Raw genomic sequence first — 21,135 nt, 5'->3', positions numbered from 1 at the left:
CGCAGCAACACTAGATTCAATGTCTAGATAAATACACCTATACTCCGTCCTTTTCATGTATTGTATATCTACATTGATAATCTAATTTTCAAAAATGAAGTCATACAAGTATACACTCATTTGGTTATCACCTCACCAAGTTCTGTTTCACTATACAATAAGATTACACAATAATTGTAGTAAAAAAAAAAGACTACACAATAAATGAATCTATATAGCACTTTTTTTTTCTGGATGAACACTCGTTTTTACATATCTTTGTATCGTGTCAATCATTATATTTTATATTTTTATTTCTCGTATTTATTAAATAAGTTGTATAAAATTATTATATAGTAACTAAAGCTTTGCGTAACCAACCAATAAAGTTGAAAAGGCGAAACCTTCAATAAGTCAAACATGCATCAAATAGGCTTGTGGAAACTGAAGACTCAAAACTCAGAACCATGAGTTGCAACCTTTTCGGACAAACTTTTTCCCATTCCAACCGTTGCACTTCTTCAGTTGGTTTTCTTCCGAGGCAAGACTCAACCCAACCGAGCTTAATCACTGCTATAAGTATTTGAACTCTGTTCAACCCCTTGTCATCATTCCCTTGTACCACATTCTAGTAAACACCTACATATTATTTGTTGTCATGGCTTACAAAATTCAAAGAATGTGTTCTTCCACGGGAAATGGTCTTGGACATTCTGTCAAGGCTACCTGCAAAGGAAATAGCCATGTTCAAGTGTGTCTGCAAGGCATGGGCTTCTGTTATCTCCCACCAAGACTTCTCAAAGGACCATGAGCGTATGTTTCCTTCCACAGAGAAGGTGATGATCCTCGACAGCAATCCCTCAATAGCAAACATACTCAATCCAAAGGAAGAGATGCAAGACGACAACTTGGACCAAGTGTTGCCATTCCTACTGGGTGATTTGAAGTCGCAAGTTGTTGTGGTTGTACTTTATTTTTATTTTTCAATCGTTGACCAAAATTTAATTACTACATCTTGTTTTTAAGTATCTCAATCAAATTTGATCTGTTATCGTAATAAAACTTGTAAATACACCTTTCTTTGAATGTATGTGTGTCAAATATGGAAATTAAATTGCAATAAAAAATATTGTGTCATCTACTTTTATTGTAAATAAATTATAGGTGGTGAAACAAAAAATAGACATTACTTGTAATTCTGATTACAAATGTTAAACCATTTTTAAAATGATTGTATTTTAATACAAGTAATATTTGTAGAATATTACTATTAATAGTTGCACCTTTTTCGAAAATGTAAATTGTATTCCGAAATGAAAGAATTTTTATGTTTGTAAGATTGTGTTTAAATGGAATACACCAATGGCATGTTCAAATAGCTACATTAATAAATTTAAGAAATTTAGTCCTGCAAAACAAAGCATCAACTAAGTGTAAATATACTGCATAAAACATTAGGAAAAAATATGCAAGTGGAAGGGTAATGAGATATTTGAGACTTGAGAGATAAGAAAAAGGAAATAACCCTGAATGACATGCCGCGGCAGTCAATGTACTTGTTTTTTCGATAAACAAACAACATTGGCACATAAAGAGCGTAATTAATCAACATACTTCTGAAACCTATAAGAGTAACAGACAAAAAATCAGACATGATAAAATTAAAAGTTCCATAAAAATAAAAGTAAAATTAATTAGAAATAACTAAACATGCCCAAAAGTGTCATAAAAAATAAAGGGGAGTATGCTAGCGCGGCGTTTGTCCATCTAACCCACCCTATGGCTGTTTGCAACACGCCAACAAGTTGAATATTAATGCAGTATAAAAAACAAATACTTGGGTGTTAAGTTGAACAATAATTCAAAACAATCGTAGACCTTGTTATGGTGAGATAACCATTTCGAACCCCTTCCTTGAAAGGTGAATTAGCGAATAAGGCTGTTGCCAATTGGTATAAATTTAATTGTTATAAAAGTTATATAAATTAGGAATCAGGAAACTTTCAATAACATTATGAACCAGATGTAGAATTTCTTACCGGCTGCAAAGCAATACTGGCACACATTTTGTTGATCATGTCTGCTTTAGAACTGAATTCCAGGTTGACCTACCCATAGTCAATTTTTTTTCTTATATTAGATTGCACTAAATATATTTCAAATGCAAAGATTTTGAAGTACATAATTTATCTCACCTGAACTGAGCATGTCATGAACAATGATTCAATTGCAGGTGAGCCAAATTTACCTAAGTGATTTTGCATGATGTTATATCGTACCTGGATGATGTCAGTGTATTAGCATCCCACTCATGATTCAAAATCAAAAGATTGATGTAGGTAAATATTACCTTAGGCACTCCAGGTACGTCTTCCAGTCTCCATTTAGGCTGAAAACCTAATTCCAAAAATCCAATTCCCATTTCCTATGCAACAGTTTTAGCCTATAAAGCAAGGCATAAAAAATGTGTCACATGAAGTGTTTAAAAATTGTTGTATAATTCTCAGTCTCATAACCCAAACTGCCTTCAAAATGAGGATGATATTGAATTCCATGTATTGTAACAGCAAGTAACAATGGTGAATTGCATGTTTCAACTTTCAACAGTAAAATAAGATGAAATTATGAGTTAAAGTATCTCAGGATTCTTGTTGTGCCAAAGATTGCACAGACTGACCTGATAGAGATGTGAATTAACCTCATCACAAGTTTGATGCAATGTTTCAAAGGCATACCACTAAGCTGAAATTGACCACCAGGATTTGATGATATGGTTTGCTTGCCCTGTAGTAGAATTTTTTACATATAAACGTCACACATTCCGTTTAATTGAAATTGGTTTCATATTTCAAATAGAATTGCTGCAAATAAAGTTTCAAGTACAAAATCCAAAATTCAGAATACAAGGCATAAAATTTCATAAAGAAGAATAAATTGAATATCAAATGATTAATTGATTATTATAGGACTTACATTTTTGAGTCCTATGATGTTGTCACCTTCCATTATTTTTTCCCAATCAAATCTTGCAGCTATGCGATTGAGTAAAGCTGATATTTGTTTGTAATTAATCGGACGTAAAGTTTTAAGCTCAAAACCAAACTTCTCGTGCTCTGTAGCTATTCTGCAAAGGCCATATGCAAACTTGGTAAATCACCTAGCTAAATATACTGTACCAATTTGTGGTTTTGTCTTCGACTGAGAAACAGAAAAACCTGATTAATTGTAACCACCAAACAAACTTGTTAATTATTAAAATCATGATTTGTTAACAATTTACCCCTTAACCAAATCAACAAATAATAACTAATGATGAGGGAAAATTATTCCCAGGTCCTGAAGTTTAAAATCTGGTCCTTGTGTCATAGAGAGTGATGAATTTGTCCATTATTAAGCTCCTGCTACTATAGGAGATGCATGATTATATGTCTTAAATGTTGACCTGATATTCAGCAAAGCAGACTTCCGGGAGAGTGTATATATATATATATATATATATATATATATATATATATTGTGCCATGTAAATATTACTATTGTGTGATGTGTATATGATTCTTGAGACGTAATGACATGTCATTTTAGGATTATAAAATTGTGATTGAGATTGAATATGAGTGACAAGTTGAGCATGTGTTAGTTTGTGAGATACATGTGAACATGTGACGGTGAATTGTGACGTCACTATTAGAAAATATGCTTTCTACATCGATTATTTATGACTTTCAACATTGATTTTTGAATCGATGTTGAAAGTACCGACGTTGATAGTATTATCGTTAACATCGGTTTTTTAAAAACCGATGTTAACGTAAAATTACCAACATCCGTTATATAAATAACCGATGTTGATCATATGAATTACACCCAAAAAATATATATTAATGTTGAAAGTTAACATCGGTTTTTTACAAAAATTGATGTTAACTATCGGTTTTCTGTAAAAAAACTGATGTTAACTGTCAACATCAACGCATTCGTTAACATCGGTTTTTCCAAAAAATCGATGCTAATATCGTTAACATCGGTTTTTTAAAAAAACCGATGTTAACTGTCAACATTAACACATTCGTTAACATCGGTTATTCCAAAAAACCGATGTTGTTTTCAGGAATTTTTTTTTTAAATAATGTCTCTGTTTTTATAAAAAAAAAAACCAAAATTTAACCTGTAAATTTAAAATCAGAGCACACAGCACACAACATATATCAAATAGGTTTTACCAGAAAACTAGTTATCAACAAAGGTTATTAAATGTTAAAATGAAACAACAATTGTAAAAAATGTAATGCAAAGTATGTAAACTAATTAAGTAACCTAAAGTTACATAGTTGTCTAACATCCTATGTTTGATTTCTAACTTTTAGATAATACTGTGTCCACTGGATGCGAAACGCCTTGAATCTCTCTGCTTCCAATGGTTTAACTTCATTAAAATACTGCATGATCAAATAAAAAAATAAATTAATAATGTAATAGCAGCGTGCATAATAGTAAGAGGTTATTAAGTTAATCAACGTGCATAATACACTACTAAAAAAAAGATCTTCTACATCGGTTCTAATGGGCTTTCTACATCGGTTATGACGCGTGGTGGTAACCCAGTGTCGTTGAATACCAACATCGATTGAAGGACCGCCTTCGAATGGGGACTGTTCTACATCGGTTGTGTAACTACAGCCAATGTAGAATGTGAGCTTTCTACATCGGTTCTAAGGATGAAACCGATGTAGAATGGGTAGGAATGGGTGCGATTTCTACATCGGTCTTCAGTCAACCGATGTAGAATGGGTAGGAATGGAAGATTTCTACATCGGTTATCAGTCAACCGATGTAGAATTGAAAAGATTTTTACCTCGTTTATCAGTCAATCGATGTAGAATGAGAAAATTTTCTACATCGTTTATCGTTGAACCGATGTAGAATAAGCGCACACACACAAATTGCAAAGAAATCACTTGAGACTACATACCAAATCGTTTTTATCATAATAGCCATATTAGCATATTCAACACTATATATCATCTAATAAAGCAACTTGTAAGTTGTAATCACAGGCTTAATACATGATGGAAATATCACCACTTAAATTTGGCAACTAAACCAGTCAAAATTTCATATCAAAGTCAAAATTTCATATCAAAGTACAGTATTAAAGTAATGTATAGTTAATTAATAGGTACCTTTTGATAACTCTGTAGCCTTGGCTTCCCAAAACCAATACAAATGCACAACACGTTCCTAGCATCACCTTGGACCACTTCCACTATTTTAAACCAAAATTTTAAAACAACAAATTGAAAAGAGTCCCTGCCTTCACTATAGTAGTTACTAATGGACCCCGTCCTTCGTCAAGTCTCGCTTCCATCACATATGCTTGAGCAGGCCCATGAATTCGTGCTTTAAGATCCATCATATCAGCCTGAAGTAGTAAAGCTTCTTCTAGGTTATCCAGTCCAATTTTTGCTAGATACATCCCAGACTTTAATAATTCCATCAAAGCCTCTACACTAAAGCCATTATTGAACAACGTGAGCATAGTCTGTCTCTACACTAAAGCCAAGGTGGAAACCCCATTAATTAATCAATCCACACTTACTATTTTTATCTTTCTCGAAGTCTAAATAAATGTGCTTAAGTAACTTACTAGCTAGTATGTATAAATTATGAGTAATAATCATTTGTTTGGTTATTATAATATCCTACAAATTTAATGTTACCGTGGTACTAGTATATAAAAAATCATATAAACTAAAATTTTTTAAACAAGTAATTAATTTCGAATTTGAATCTCTTAACTGAAGTTGAGAATTGATTTTTGATTTGAGAATCCAATGATGACTAATTTTCTGGATCTAAATATATGCAAAAAAATATTTTAAAACTAAAATATAAGTACATTTTAACGTGAACATGGGTAGGGAGGGGATTAAGAAGCATATGGGTACTCACTGATTCTTTTTTCTAATTGTAAAAAATATTATTAAGTCCATGCTAGGCCTAAATACTACTAACTAGTTGGACCTACATGGACTACTGGACCCATTTTATTTTATCAAGGATGTACAATGTTATCAGTTTTCTCCTATTATTTATTATTATTTTTCTCAATAAAATAAATGCAAGTTATTGATTAGTTAATATATTAATATATGTTATAAAAAATGAAGATTTTTTCTTTAAAAATATTCCTCTAATTTTAATTGAAATATATATTTTTATTATTAAAAAAATTAAATTGTAGACTCTAAAAACTTATCATTCTTTTTTTATTGCAACAATAAACGTACATTTCCAAATTCTAAGTAACACAATACAAAAATCAGCTTTTACCTAACATCTTCTTATTTACCTTTCTACATTTTTATCTATCAATTTCAATAGTGAGTACAACAATATTATTGTGTTTAATAATAAGTGGAAAATTAAACAATTAATAGTGGGCCTATCAATAGAATTTAGCTACTGAAAATTAAATACTACTATACTATATACTATATAATAAATGGACTTACCCAATCATGACACGAAAGCAAAAAATGGTCTGCACCTTTGCTTCTATATGTTGTTGTAACTTTCACTCTCTGTTTCATTCACCCTATCCATTCTTTACAATTTGAAAACAGTACTATTTTTCTAATTTTTGAGAAAAAGAGAAGACCAAAAATTATACATTGAAACCAATAAAAAAAAGCTGTACAAAATAAGAATCATATTGAGAGAAACATAGCAAAGACAAGTATTAATTAGACCCGTTTACAAGAAAATGAAAAAGTTTAAGAGAGGCTTACATGATTAATCCGATTGATGTAGTTGCTCCAATCAACATACCATTCTAATTTATAACAGTGAATCATGTAAGATAAATGACTATAAGCAATTATTTATGGTTGAGGACATACAGTTCATTTTGTAACAGTCAATCATTGAGATAAATATGACTAAAGTATTAACTAAAACTGTAGCATCATTTTCACAAAACATATAGAGGAAACCTCACAAACCAAGCCGAGTGCAAAAAATCAATTTAATCATAAGCTATGATTAAGAGAATACATTGTCTGCAATATCCATGATACTAATCCAACATTTGCATAAAATCAAAATGCAAGAGAAAACTAAGAATGAGTATTTTATAGTATACCAATATAAAATCATTAAATCTTGATCAGTATTTTATATGAACATCAAGACCCCCCCCCCAATTAAAAACTTCAGGCAGCAAAACAACATTATCAGGCTTGGAAACTAATCAAAAGGGGGGCAGAAGTAATAAGAAAATGAATTACTTTTTCTTATCAATGTCTGGAATGTCGTCAGAAGTGACAAATAAAGGTCCGTACTCCTCTAGATGACCAAATTCTTCAATGACAATGGAAGCTGAAAATATTGTTTGAATCAGGAAATTAGTAAAGGTTCACTGCAACATCCCAGAAGGAGCACAATAACATTATCAGAATATGGAAACAAGTACAAATAAGATTGTTATGGCATCAAATAATGCTTTCTTGATTGACAATCATAAAGATACAAGCCTATGTAAATACCAGATAAAAATAATCACAAATTTTTTACTTTCCAAATTAATCATGTACCAGTACTTTGCCAAAGTCATTAAGATTTAACAATCACTTCAACCAGTATAGTGACATGCATCTTGGAATATGCATAATAGGGCATTAAATGAACGAGAGATCATAAAAAATCCCTACCGATTCTTATATAGCATTCATGACTTTGGAATAAAACAAAATTTTTTGAAAGCCAGTCCAGCACCTTGGGCAGTAATGTCACAAAATGCTGACCTGCACATTAAAAAACTATATTTATCACAAGGGGAACCGATGAACTGTCAACAAATGTGTCCAAGTGGGTAAACCTGAAGATCGAACAGCTAGTGAAAGAGCTCAGCAAGCTGCTACGGATAAATTCCCATTCTCCATATGCTCAGAGCCAAAAAATTTCTCCAAGATGGGCCAAAAAACCCTTAGCAGTGAAAGTATTGAGTCATCTGCAGCTGGTTCAGTTGCCATGGATATGGGAAGATAACTGAATACAGTTCTCATTCTGAATTTAAAGGAATATAAATGAGAGAAGGAAATGACCACAACAAACTTATACTGTTGAATACAAAAAGACTTAATACTAGTGAAGAAGGAACAAGTAACAAATTGCGAGGAAAAAACTAAAGAAACACAATCCTGCAACTAACAACCTATTCTGTGTGCAAAATGTAGAGCAAACATAAGCAAGTCTAATAGAGAAATAATTTTGAATATACAAATTCCACATTGGAAACTTGCTAGCAAGTCTAAATCAGTTTTATTAAGAAAAAAAGATGTAATGACCAAGAAGAAAACCTGACAACAACCTGTCATCTGGTAAAATGAATTTAATAAGAAAACCAGACTATTCACCAGCATACCTGTGCAACCCTCTAGAGGAAGCATTCAAAACTTGCGTATAAGAAGCAGGGTTCTGTTTAAGAGAAAGGCTGATATCTGGATCAACCTGAAAAAAAAAAACAGGATGAGATCCAACAATTGAAAAAGCACATTACACAGAAAACGCTCTCAAACAAATGCATCCAGAAATTTATAATGGAAAATGAAGTTATAGCAGATAATAAACAATATCCACGGAGAGGCAATTCTAACATTTGGCCAAGGAAATGCCATCACAGATCGAGAAAAAAACAACACAAATCAAACAGATCAGGCCTAACGAGGTCAATTTTAGAAGATAAATAAGAAAATTAGTGAGGGGAATCGAAATAGGTTAAGGAAGTGATGCAATCCTCCCTAGGAAGGGACCAATCACTAGAACCATGAGCAAGAGGCTCCAAGAAGATTGGGCTAGAGCTGCTGAAGAAGGCCCTAGGGTTCTCATGAACCTTAGGGTAGATTTCTGAGCCCATGGGCCAAGGTTGGGTCCAATTATCTTTGTACATATTAGACTAGGATGTCATTATATTTGGTCCTTGTATATAGGGCTCCATATTGTAGGTAGGGTACCCTAGAAATATAGGATTTTTCAGCCCTTGTATTTTTGGGCACCTAGACTAGTTTTTGTATTAGGGGTAGTTTTGTAATTTCACATGCACTAAGTGGATATTTGATGTGTGTGGTTGGAAATAAATTTAATTGAATTGGTAGAAGCCCAATCCAATTAAATCTTAGAGGGGGAGGTGAGCATTTGCTTACTACACCCCATTGCCACATCATATAGTCACACTTTGTGCATGTCCTTCATGCTTTTCATGCCTCATGACACCTAAGCACACTTAGTGGAGAATCTTGTAATTGATCTTGGATTAGTGGGCTGAACCATAACTAAAATTCACTAATCATAATTAGTGAAATTTTGGCTCCAAAGTTTGGCTCCACAAATTCAATTTCAAATTCAAGTGAAATTTGAATTTCCCTCCAATTTTGTGTGACACTTAGGCTATAAATAGAGGTCATGTGTGTGTATTTTTTTCAACTTTGATCATTTGAATATTAAACTTCAGATTTCAAAGCTCACTTAGAGCACAAAATTTCGTGCTCTTCTCTCCCTCTCCCTTCATTCATCTCCTTCTTCCTCCAAGCTCTTATCCATGGCCTCCTATGGTGGTGAGCTTCTTCTAGACTCATCTTCTCCTTGAAGTGGCGTCTCCTCTCTCTTTCCCTTTCTCCATTCCGCTGCCATTCATCTTCCAAGAAGCAAAGGAATCCATTGATGAAGAAGATCCTAGGCCTACAAGCTCCAATGGAGCTTGCATCATGTGGTATCAAGAGCATCTTCATCTAGGTGATGTTCTTTTGCTTCCTCTATCTTTTTGTTCGGTGAATTCTCTTTAATTCCTTGTTCTTCATCTTATTCTCCATGTATATCCTCCATTGTCTTGTGGTTTGGTGCTGTTTAGAGTAGATTCAAAAAAAAAAATAAATAAACCGATTAAATCTTAGATCTACACTTGTTCTTGCATTTCTATGGTTCAAAATTTGTAGATCTACTCTTGAATCTTGTTTTTGTGTTGATTTTAGGTTCTATCAATTTTCATTCATAATATTCTTGTGCTGAACCTTTAGATCTAAATTTTGTTCCAAAATATTGATTAGAAAAAAAAACACAAAAATCTAAGTGTAAATCACTTAATCCATGTTGTCTTAGAGTCATGTTTAGTCATAGTAATTGTCACATTATGCTCTAAGTTTGTGTTGAATTTTTATTTTGCTTTTTGAATTCTAGATACATTTGTTCATGTATTCTTGTCATTCTTAGCCTATCTTTTCAATTTTGAGTCTAATTCATGCATGTTATTTAGTTCATAACATGTTCTAAATCAATTCCTAGAAGTAGTCTTGTTGTTGAACTCTTTTTTTGTTTTCTAAGATTCCTACATGATGCCTATGATGAAGTTGAGATGTGGTGCTGAGTTGTGGCTGGATTTGTGAATCAAATAAGTCTTAAGCTCTCTTGAATTGTGTTATTCAAGATAATTGAGCATAAGCAAACACAAATTGTAACTATCCAAGCCTTAAGCAACATAAACACTACTCTTGATTTCTAGGTTGAAATCGCTGGTGCAGGCAGCTTGAACATACAAAAGTGTATAAATTACTGGGAATTGGTAACTACGATTTTTGAGCTGAAACTTTTACCGAATTTTCTAGACATCTGGACCAAAATTATAAAAAAAGAACCAAGCGATTTGGATTAAAGGAAAAAATAAGAAAAATCTCACAAGTTGGCAGAAAAATCAGTGTCCAGGAAAAAAAAAAGAAAAGTGAAAGGAAAGTGTGCTTGTTGTTTTGGCTCAAAATTTGTTCTATAATTGGTGCATATTTTATACCAATCCTAGTTCTGAAATTTCAATTGAAAATTATTGTGAAAACAAGTGCCAAAACTAGAGGTTTCTTGAGTCTTTTTTTTTTTTAGTTTTTCTACTCTACTCTAGAGCCATTCTAGGTTTCTCTTTGAGTCCTAGCTTGCTTTTTTGTGCTTTCCATTGCTTTAATTGTTGAATAATCCTTGGAAATTTGTCTTGTTAAAACTCTATTGGTTTAGCTTTCATTTCATTTTTTTTTTTTTTTGTCTTTGGTTATTGCTTGTCTCTTTGTTTCCTTGCTTGTGAGTTGCCATATAGGGAATTGGAAAGGAGGATTGGTGCCATATCTTGAAGAATTTGAGTCAAGAAGCAAGGGGCCAACCACCTTAAGAGCTATTGGACTAAGAAGCACTCCAAATTGAGTGAAACACTAAAGAGAGAATAGCCACCACAATTGAGGACTTTTTTCTTTGTAATTTTGTAATTGGCAATTTGCTTTGCTTTCAAATTTTGTAACAAAAAGGCCTTTCATTGGAAGTAAGTTGGGAGCCTCCGCTAGGTCACCCTACTTCCATTTGTGTGTAATAATTTTAGGCAATTTTCCCTTAGGATAGTGAGTGTTTTGTTGGGAACCTTAAATGAGGTCATCCAAACACTCTTAGGATCCGCCTAGTTTGCATTTCTTGCACTTTAATTTCTTGCTTACTTTCATAGCTTATTTCCTTTACCCTCCATTGTCAAACCGCCTAGATAGCTTTCCTTTTTACCAATTAGTTTTTACCTTATCTTTCACACCTTTTTTAGTGTTTATTTTGGCTAGTTTCAACCATAGTTTCTTTTACCTTTTTTTCAAACCCCCAACAAGAAAGAACCATAACTTAGGAACCAACATGAGTCTTCATTCTTCATCTAGTGTTAATGGTGAGGGTTCTACTCCTAAGGACCCCTTGTATAAGATATTAGATGAGTTGAGATCCCTTAAGTTGTGGAAAGAAAAACAAGAGAGAAAAGAAAAAGGTAAAAAAAGAGTGGAAGAAATAAGTCAAGATGAAAGAGAGAAAATAAGAGAGGAAGAAAGAAGAAAAATAATGAAAGAAATGAAAAGAGAAAAACATGCCTCCTATAGTAGTCATGACTCTTGCAAGAGTTTAAGTGAAGAACTTAGCGACTATTATAGAGGGCGTCATAGTTCACATACTAAACATCACTCCCAAAGAAGAGAAAAGGATAGAAGGCCTCAAGAGGTTAACATTAGCCTCCCATATTTCCACGGAAAAGATAATGTTGAGGCCTACTTAGATTGGGAAATGAAGGTTGAACAACTCTTTGCTTGCCATCATATTAGCGAAGAGAGAAAAGGTCCATTGGCTACCCTTAGCTTTCAAGGGTATGCCCTCTATTGGTGGACTTCCCTAGTTAAAGAACGAAGGATTCATGAGGATCCTCCAGTAGAGTATTGGAATGATCTTAAAAGTGCCCTTAGGAAGAGGCACATTCCCTCCTACTATGAAAGGGAGCTTATGGACAAGCTCCAAAGGCTTAGACAAGGGAGTATGAGTGTTGAAGAATATAGACAACAAATGGAACTACTCCTTTTAAGAGCTGGACTTAGGGAGGAGGAAAGAACAAGCATAGCTAGGTTCCTTAGTGGGCTCAATATGGAAGTGAGGGACAAGGTTGAACTCCTTCCATATAGGGACCTAGATGAGCTAGTCCAACTTTGTATAAGAGTGGAGCAACAACTTAAAAGAAAGCCTTCTTCAAAATCTTATGGCTCTCACTCTTATCCAAGGAAGGACCAAGCCCATGGAATTTTAGGGGCTGCACCTTCAAAACCCAAGGAAGATAAGGGTAAGACCATAGAGAAATGCACCCCTAAGACTAGTTCCCAAGAAAGGACTAGCAACATTAAATGCTTCAAATGTCTTGGGAGAGGTCACATTGCCTCTCAATGCCCCACAAAGAAAACCATGATCATGAGGGGTCAAGACATTTATAGTAGTCAAAAGGAGACTACTTCTTGCCCTTCCTCTAGTGGAAGTGAAGATGAAGTAAGGGGTGAAGAGTCTAGTGAGGAAGTCTACCCTCATGAAGAAGGTGACCTCTTAATGGTTAGAAGGCTCCTTGGAGGTCAATCTTGTGATCTATCTCAATCCCAAAGAGAGAACATCTTTCATACAAGATGCAAAATTTTAGATAAAACTTGTTCTCTCATTGTGGATAGTGGATCTTGTTGCAATTGTTGTAGCACAAGATTAGTTTCCAAGTTGAACCTCACTATCATTCCCCACCCAAAACCTTATAAACTTCAATGGCTCAATGAGCAAGGGGAAATGATAGTTAACCAACAAGTGAAGGTACCTTTCTCCATTGGGACATATAAGGATGAAGTTAATTGTGATATAGTTCCCATGGAGGCAGGACATATTCTTTTAGGAAGGCCGTGGCAATTTGATAGGAAGATCATTTATAATGGCCTAACTAATGAGATTAGCCTCACCCATCTTGGCACTAAATTTGTGTTGCATCCTCAAACACCTTCACAGGTGGCCAAAGATCAACTAACTATGAAAGATAAGAGGGATGAGGAAGAAAAATTAGAAAAACAAAAGAAAAAGAAGGATAGTAAGGTCTTGTCTTCAAAGGCCAGGGGGAAGGAAAAAGAGGGAAAGGATTCCTCCAAGAAGATTGTTAAGAAGGAAAATCATTTTGCAACAAAAGGTGATATTAAAAGAGCACTCCTTCTTAAACAATCTTTCTACCTTCTCCTATCAAGGGAAACATCCCTTAGCACTGCCCCAATTCCTACATTTGAGACCTTACCCCCAAAGGTCCAAGAACTCTTACATGAATTTGGTGATATATTTCCCAAAGAGATACCCCCTGGGCTACCTCCTTTAAGGGGAATAGAACACCAAATAGATTTAGTCCCAGGAGCAAGCCTTCCTAATAGGCCAGCCTATAGGACTAACCCTCAGGAGACTAAGGAGATAGAGTCTCAGGTTAAAGAATTGTTGGAGAAGGGCTGGGTCCAAGAGAGCCTAAGCCCATGTGTTGTGCCAGTGTTGTTGGTGCCCAAAAAGGATGGTACGTGGAGAATGTGTACAGATTGCAGGGCCATCAACAACATCACTGTAAAGTATAGGCACCCCATTCCTAGACTTGATGATCTGCTTGATGAGTTGCATGGTGCCAATATCTTTTCAAAAATTGATCTTAAAAGTGGTTATCACCAAATCAGGATGAAAAAGGGTGATGAGTGGAAAACTGCTTTCAAGACCAAGTTTGGTTTGTATGAATGGCTAGTGATGCCTTTTGGGCTCACTAATGCACCAAGCACCTTTATGAGGCTTATGCATCATGTCTTAAGGGATTTCATAGGTAGATTTGTAGTTGTTTATTTTGATGATATTTTAGTGTATAGTAGGAGCCTAGATTTTCACTTAGGACATCTCAGACAAGTTCTTTCAGTCCTTAGGAAAAACACCCTCTATGCAAATATAGAGAAGTGTACCTTTTGTGTAGATAATATAGTTTTCTTAGGTTTTGTAGTTGGTAGAAATGGGGTCCAAGTGGACCCTGAGAAAATCAAGGCCATCCAAGAATGGCCCACCCCAAAAAGTGTGGGAGATATTAGGAGCTTCCATGGGTTAGCAAGCTTCTATAGAAGGTTCGTTCCTAATTTCTCTACAATTGCATCACCTCTCAATGAGCTGGTGAAGAAGAATGTGGCATTTACCTGGGGTGAAAAACAAGAGCAAGCCTTTGCTTTGCTCAAAGAAAAGCTTACTAAGGCACCTGTTCTAGCTCTTCCTAACTTTTCTAAAACTTTTGAGCTAGAATGTGATGCCTCTGGAGTGGGAGTTGGAGCTGTATTGTTACAAGGTGGGCACCCTATTGCTTATTTTAGTGAAAAACTTCATAGTGCCACCCTCAACTACCCCACCTATGATAAAGAGCTTTATGCCTTAATAAGAGCCCTCCAAACTTGGGAACATTACCTTGTTTCCAATGAATTTGTCATTCATAGTGATCATCAATCACTTAAGTACATTAGAGGGCAAAGCAAGTTAAACAAGAGGCATGCAAAATGGGTAGAGTACCTAGAGCAATTTCCATATGTTATCAAATACAAAAAGGGAAAAACAAATGTGGTAGCTGATGCCCTCTCTAGGAGACACACATTGTTTTGCTCTCTAGGAGCTCAAATTTTAGGATTTGATAATATTAGGGACTTGTATGCTTTAGATGAACATTTCTCTCCCATTTATGAGAGTTGTGGGAAAAAGGCCCAAGATGGATTCTATTTGGCTGAGGGGTATTTGTTCAAAGAGGGAAAGCTTTGCATACCCCAAGGATCCATTAGGAAATTACTTGTGAAAGAGAGCCATGAGGGTGGGCTCATGGGCCACTTTGGGATAGACAAGACCCTTGTCTTACTCAAAGAAAAGTTTTATTGGCCCCATATGAAGAAAGATGTCCATAAGCATTGCACTAGGTGTGTGGCTTGTTTACAAGCCAAGTCTAGGGTGATGCCTCATGGGCTATACACACCCTTACCCATCCCATCTGCACCTTGGGTAGACATTAGTATGGACTTTGTCCTTGGGCTTCCTAGAACCCAAAGAGGTGTAGACTCTATCTTTGTGGTGGTGGATAGGTTTAGCAAGATGGCACACTTTATACCATGCCACAAGGTGGATGATGCTTCCCACATCTCAAAACTCTTTTTCAGGGAAGTTGTGAGACTCCATGGTTTGCCTAGGACCATTGTGTCAGATAGAGATGCTAAGTTCCTTAGCCACTTCTGGAAAACCTTATGGGCTAAGTTAGGAACTAAACTTCTTTTCTCTACCACTTGTCATCCACAAACTGATGGGCAAACAGAGGTAGTGAATAGGTCTTTATCCACCCTTTTAAGGGCTCTTCTGAAAGGCAACCATAAGTCTTGGGATGAGTATCTTCCTCATGTAGAATTTGCCTACAACAGGGGGGTTCATAGAACCACCAAGCAGTCCCCTTTTGAGGTTGTCTATGGGTTCAATCCCCTAACACCGTTAGACCTCATTCCCCTCCCACTGGACACTTCTTTTATACATAAAGAAGGGGAATCTAGGTCAGAATTTGTAAAGAAGATGCATGAGAGGGTTAAGAACCAAATAGAGAATCAAACAAAGGTGTATTCAACTAAAGGCAATAGAGGAAGAAAAGAGCTAGTTCTTAATGAGGGTGACTGGGTTTGGCTCCATCTTAGGAAGGATAGATTCCCTACTAAAAGGAAATCCAAGCTTAGCCCTAGAGGGGATGGACCTTTTCAGGTTTTGGAGAGGATCAATAACAATGCCTATAGGTTGGACCTCCCAGAAGAGTATGGAGTCAGCACCACTTTTAACATTTCTGATTTAACTCCTTTTGCAGGTGGAGCTGATATTGAGGAGGAGGAACTAACAGATTTGAGGTCAAATCCTCTTCAAGGGGAAGGGGATGATGCAATCCTCCCTAGGAAGGGACCAATCACTAGAACCATGAGCAAGAGGCTCCAAGAAGATTGGGCTAGAGCTGCTGAAGAAGGCCCTAGGGTTCTCATGAACCTTAGGGTAGATTTCTGAGCCCATGGGCCAAGGTTGGGTCCAATTATCTTTGTACATATTAGACTAGGATGTCATTATATTTGGTCCTTGTATATAGGGCTCCATATTGTAGGTAGGGTACCCTAGAAATATAGGATTTTTCAGCCCTTGTATTTTTGGGCACCTAGACTAGTTTTTGTATTAGGGGTAGTTTTGTAATTTCACATGCACTAAGTGGATATTTGATGTGTGTGGTTGGAAATAAATTTAATTGAATTGGTAGAAGCCCAATCCAATTAAATCTTAGAGGGGGAGGTGAGCATTTGCTTACTACACCCCATTGCCACATCATATAGTCACACTTTGTGCATGTCCTTCATGCTTTTCATGCCTCATGACACCTAAGCACACTTAGTGGAGAATCTTGTAATTGATCTTGGATTAGTGGGCTGAACCATAACTAAAATTCACTAATCATAATTAGTGAAATTTTGGCTCCAAAGTTTGGCTCCACAAATTCAATTTCAAATTCAAGTGAAATTTGAATTTCCCTCCAATTTTGTGTGACACTTAGGCTATAAATAGAGGTCATGTGTGTGTATTTTTTTCAACTTTGATCATTTGAATATTAAACTTCAGATTTCAAAGCTCACTTAGAGCACAAAATTTCGTGCTCTTCTCTCCCTCTCCCTTCATTCATCTCCTTCTTCCTCCAAGCTCTTATCCATGGCCTCCTATGGTGGTGAGCTTCTTCTAGACTCATCTTCTCCTTGAAGTGGCGTCTCCTCTCTCTTTCCCTTTCTCCATTCCGCTGCCATTCATCTTCCAAGAAGCAAAGGAATCCATTGATGAAGAAGATCCTAGGCCTACAAGCTCCAATGGAGCTTGCATCAGGAAGGAAGATGACCGGAGAGATGAGAGGAGCCTTTGAGCTTCTTGGCGAGGTCGGCAGTGGCAGAGTCGTTGGGAGCCTCCTTGACGAGGTAGACGTAGGCGAAGCCACCTTCCCCGAGCTAGCGCACGATGCCAAAGCGGTTCTCGTTGATCCAAACATCACCTCCGCCGTTCAGAGTCGTAAAGTGTGTTCAACCTGGACTCCGAGGTGACGCGTGAGGAGTGGAGCATCTTGGAGGCGAGGTTGCGGCATAGGGTGTGCGACATGGAGCTGTAGGGCGCACGACGTGGCACCGTAGGGGGTGGAGTTGATGTTGTGTTGGTTGGTGCTAATGATTTTTCCGATTGTTGGTATAGATCTGAGAAGAATGCAGCGTAAATGATGGATTAAGGGGAGTGTGATTTGTTTCTAGGGATTTTGAAATTGTGAGGAGTGAAGGAGCCCATTCAAAGAATTCCAGGCGACGAAGCGAGTGCCCCTGCCCAACAAGAGAGAGAAAGTGAAAAGGTTACGCTGCCCAATGAAAGAATGAGAGCGCGAGAAAAAGTGTAAATGTTTAAAGACGGGTTTTTGACAAAACCGCCTTTGTACACAACTCAATTACTACGGTTTGTGAAAACCGCCTTTATTGTGATGCGTTTAATTACGATACTGCCATTATGTTATTTTCAAAGACGGTCGCAGCCGACCGTAGTTATTAGCGCGTCGTAATAAACAATTATTTTAGTAGTGATAGTAAGGGGAATGCTTTGAAAATGTATGTTGGAGTTGTTTGAAGTTGAATGAATAAAAATTCTCTCCTACTAAAAAGTTCAATACCGGAGAAAAATTGAACTCTGTTTGAATGATAATCAAAACATGCACCAGGTGGCCTCTAATGACTTAAGAAAAGTATTAATTTAATTTTTACATACTAACTTAAGAAATGTGTTTTTTTTTATCACAGAGACAGAGACATGTGTTGTTTTGTTGGTGATTGTTGATTTAGTTAATAAACAATTGTGTTATAAATAATTTAATATAAAATAAAGAAATTAAGTTAATAAAATTTTTATACCTCCTTCAAATTGTGCATTTTCTTCAAGTATAGAGTTGTTATTTTGGTTCACTTCAGTAGAGCTTTCAATTGATTGCTCTTTTGCTTGTAATTGACCATCATTCTGAATGATATTCAACTTCCTGCGCTTTCCCATAGTATGTTGAATAAGCCAATCCAAAAAATAAAATAAAATAAAAATTAGATATAGCTACATTATTGACTATGATTTTTTTTAAACACCATGTCAAAAAATAAAAGAAAAATAAAGTAATTACCTAAAATGCGAATTTAGATTGCTTGTAAGCTATTTTTTCACCAATCTCCAATCACCAAGAATCAAACTATTGAGGAAACAACGAAACAATTTTTGATAAAAAATGGATAACATCATTATATTGTGAGTGATTTTTATACATAACAAAAAAAAATAAACACAAGTACTTTGTTTCTTATTGGGAGAGCAAAATTTAATGTTGTCATAATAACAAGACAATATTAATGTAACACAGCCTAATCAATTAGCATTAATAAACTAGCAGTGGTTCTAATTTTTAGAAAATTTAAAGATTTGTTAGTGTTCCTATCTAGTCACTCTTGGATCACTGTAAATACTAACTAAATAGTGGTGTTATGTTACTTTAACTATTGCACATTTGCAAAACACACGTATATATAAAATGTGATAATGTTATTTTTATTATTATTATTTCATTAGAAGAACTAAGGCAAGAAGAAATTTCAATATTTCCTTTGAGGATTACTCTTGCTTTCAAGTGAAAGACAAAAGTGTTGCAAGAAAAACAGCTATTGCTTTTTCTAATGAAATTTAGTATAAAATATTTTACACTCTAAACTAATTAAAAATTACCTTATATATAATTTTTTTTAAAATATTATAAGAGCCTAAGAGTCAATAATTTTTAATTACAAGACAATTCATTATTAGATAAAGGTGTAAAAAAAAACTTTTATAATATTCCTCAATTTCAATTATTAGTATAATTAATATCAAATTTAGATATTTAAGCACTAAACTAATAAAAATATTTTTTAAGATATCCATATCCAAGTTACTCCATTACATAATTTGGGAAGATTAGGACGCTTAAATTAAAAATTGGCATTACAAGTTACAATAATTCCTCGGCTTGCCAAACATCACTTATCTCCTCATAATTTTCCTTTGCTTCGGCTAATCACCAGAGAAATACTAATATCCTTTGTAAATTTTTCATCTACTCTTTATTTCATAAATTAGGATTAAGATTAATTTTTGTCTTTGACTCATGATTCGACGTACAATCCTAGTTTCTGCACTTTTTAAAACAAAATCTGAAACCGAGCAGAAAAAAAGTTATAGTAATTGATACAAATAGCTTAAAAATTAAACTAAACTAAAATATACTTTTTATTATAGTAATTATTATAAATGTTGTGAAGTCAGTAGTCATTCGCATGGGCATTAATACACATTTTAACAATATAATGGACAATATTAAGTGCAGTATCTTGTGTGCTTTTAGTGTTTTTCTCCAATTAAAATAGGAATTTTGCCTCAACAACCTATGCACTAAAACTGAATATTACAGGTTGGTGCCAGTTATCGACATAAAACATCAATTTTAATTAGAGAATACCACTATAAGCACCTAAGGTACTATAGCTAAGCTCTCTCCTATAACCATTAATCTAAGTTGTGCTAATATCAAGAATCGCAGGTTAAAAACCTTGTCGCCATTGATTCGGTTGGATTGAACAGGAAGCTTCAGCATCTCTTTTTTTTATCTGATTATAACAAGATTTTACCTAAACACGATCAGACACGAAAGCGACAATCGTTCATGACATTTTCAGATTTCAATATTTTAAAACAGGTAACATATGTTACGTGGCATAACATTAAAAAATGCAAACAAATCCACTGATTCCATAATCGTATTTCCGATTGCATAAATTCAACGAAAAACTCGTGTGATGAAGAACATACAAATCAGAAAAATCAACAACAACTATCATCAGAATCAGTGAAGCAAACAACAAACAACATAATGCGAGATAAACGGCAAGGCACAATCGAAACGACGAACGAAAAGAAGAGAAGAGTGAGTGTGACCTGAAGAAGGAGAAGAAAGAGAGGGTTCTCCGATCTCAGCTACCCGCTCTTTGGGTTCAAAAGTGAACGGAAGTAACGCGTTATGTGGACTTGCGTTTTTTAAAATTCGGCTTTTTCACCTAATAACGCATCAACACCGTCCATTCTCTTTTTCAAGACTCGATTCCCTCACGACATGTGTCCCCTTCGATCTTGTGGCTATTCATTACAGCCTGTTTGTTTGTGTAAGATATTACAACTTCATCCTAGTTTTTTAGACGGAAGAAAATTTTTAAATAAAAAGTTTGAATTAAAAATAATGTTTTTTCAAATTATTACTAACTTTTTTTCTTTATTTTGCCATTATTTAAAAATACATTATTATTTATATTTTCTTTCTTCCGATTTTTTTTTTCTTCACACCCTTGCAAATCTTTAAAAAAAATTGAGTTATCACCAATTCACCATAACTCAGGAACTTAAATAATTATTTTTAAGCAACGGATCCACCATAGCTCCAAGAAATTATGAAAAGTGGGAAAAAAATGAATGAAACTCAGTAGAGAAACAAAATGTAACACAAGTTAATAATAAAATTCAATATATTTTTTTTATCTAATGCAAAACGACCTAAGAACATCTACCGTGTTGAATTGCTTGCTTATTGAGTTGTTGAAGTAATTTTTTAATGGGTCATACACATTATGCTACACGAAAAATCTTTTACTATTATGTTCTCTCTTTTTT

The 21,135-nt window shown here is 34.9% G+C and overlaps 1 long non-coding RNA gene and 1 pseudogene across 3 annotated transcripts; both read right to left on the bottom strand.

The window, feature by feature from the left end:
* Positions 1 to 1,580: 1,580 nt before the first annotated feature.
* LOC114410612 lies at positions 1,581 to 3,241 on the bottom strand (annotated as a pseudogene).
* A 952-nt stretch (positions 3,242 to 4,193) lies between these two features.
* LOC114409438 lies at positions 4,194 to 20,578 on the bottom strand. 3 transcript variants are annotated; one of them, XR_003666091.1, is made up of 10 exons: positions 20,410 to 20,578; positions 18,572 to 18,637; positions 18,315 to 18,436; positions 8,405 to 8,490; positions 7,692 to 8,046; positions 7,269 to 7,359; positions 6,771 to 6,814; positions 6,495 to 6,615; positions 5,163 to 5,489; positions 4,194 to 4,418 (listed from the first exon to the last, which is right to left on the bottom strand). It is a non-coding gene; the product is annotated as an uncharacterized LOC114409438 (long non-coding RNA). The 3 variants fall into 3 exon arrangements; XR_003666092.1 differs by having other exon boundaries at positions 6,495 to 6,814; positions 7,692 to 7,784; positions 7,859 to 8,046; XR_003666090.1 differs by having other exon boundaries at positions 6,495 to 6,814.
* Positions 20,579 to 21,135: the final 557 nt, after the last annotated feature.

Source organism: Glycine soja, chromosome 4 (assembly GCF_004193775.1).
Source record: "Glycine soja cultivar W05 chromosome 4, ASM419377v2, whole genome shotgun sequence".
Classification (NCBI taxonomy): Eukaryota; Viridiplantae; Streptophyta; class Magnoliopsida; order Fabales; family Fabaceae; genus Glycine; species Glycine soja.
The sequence above is the reverse complement of the archived record's forward strand: the minus strand, read 5'-3'. Positions and strand labels throughout refer to the sequence as shown.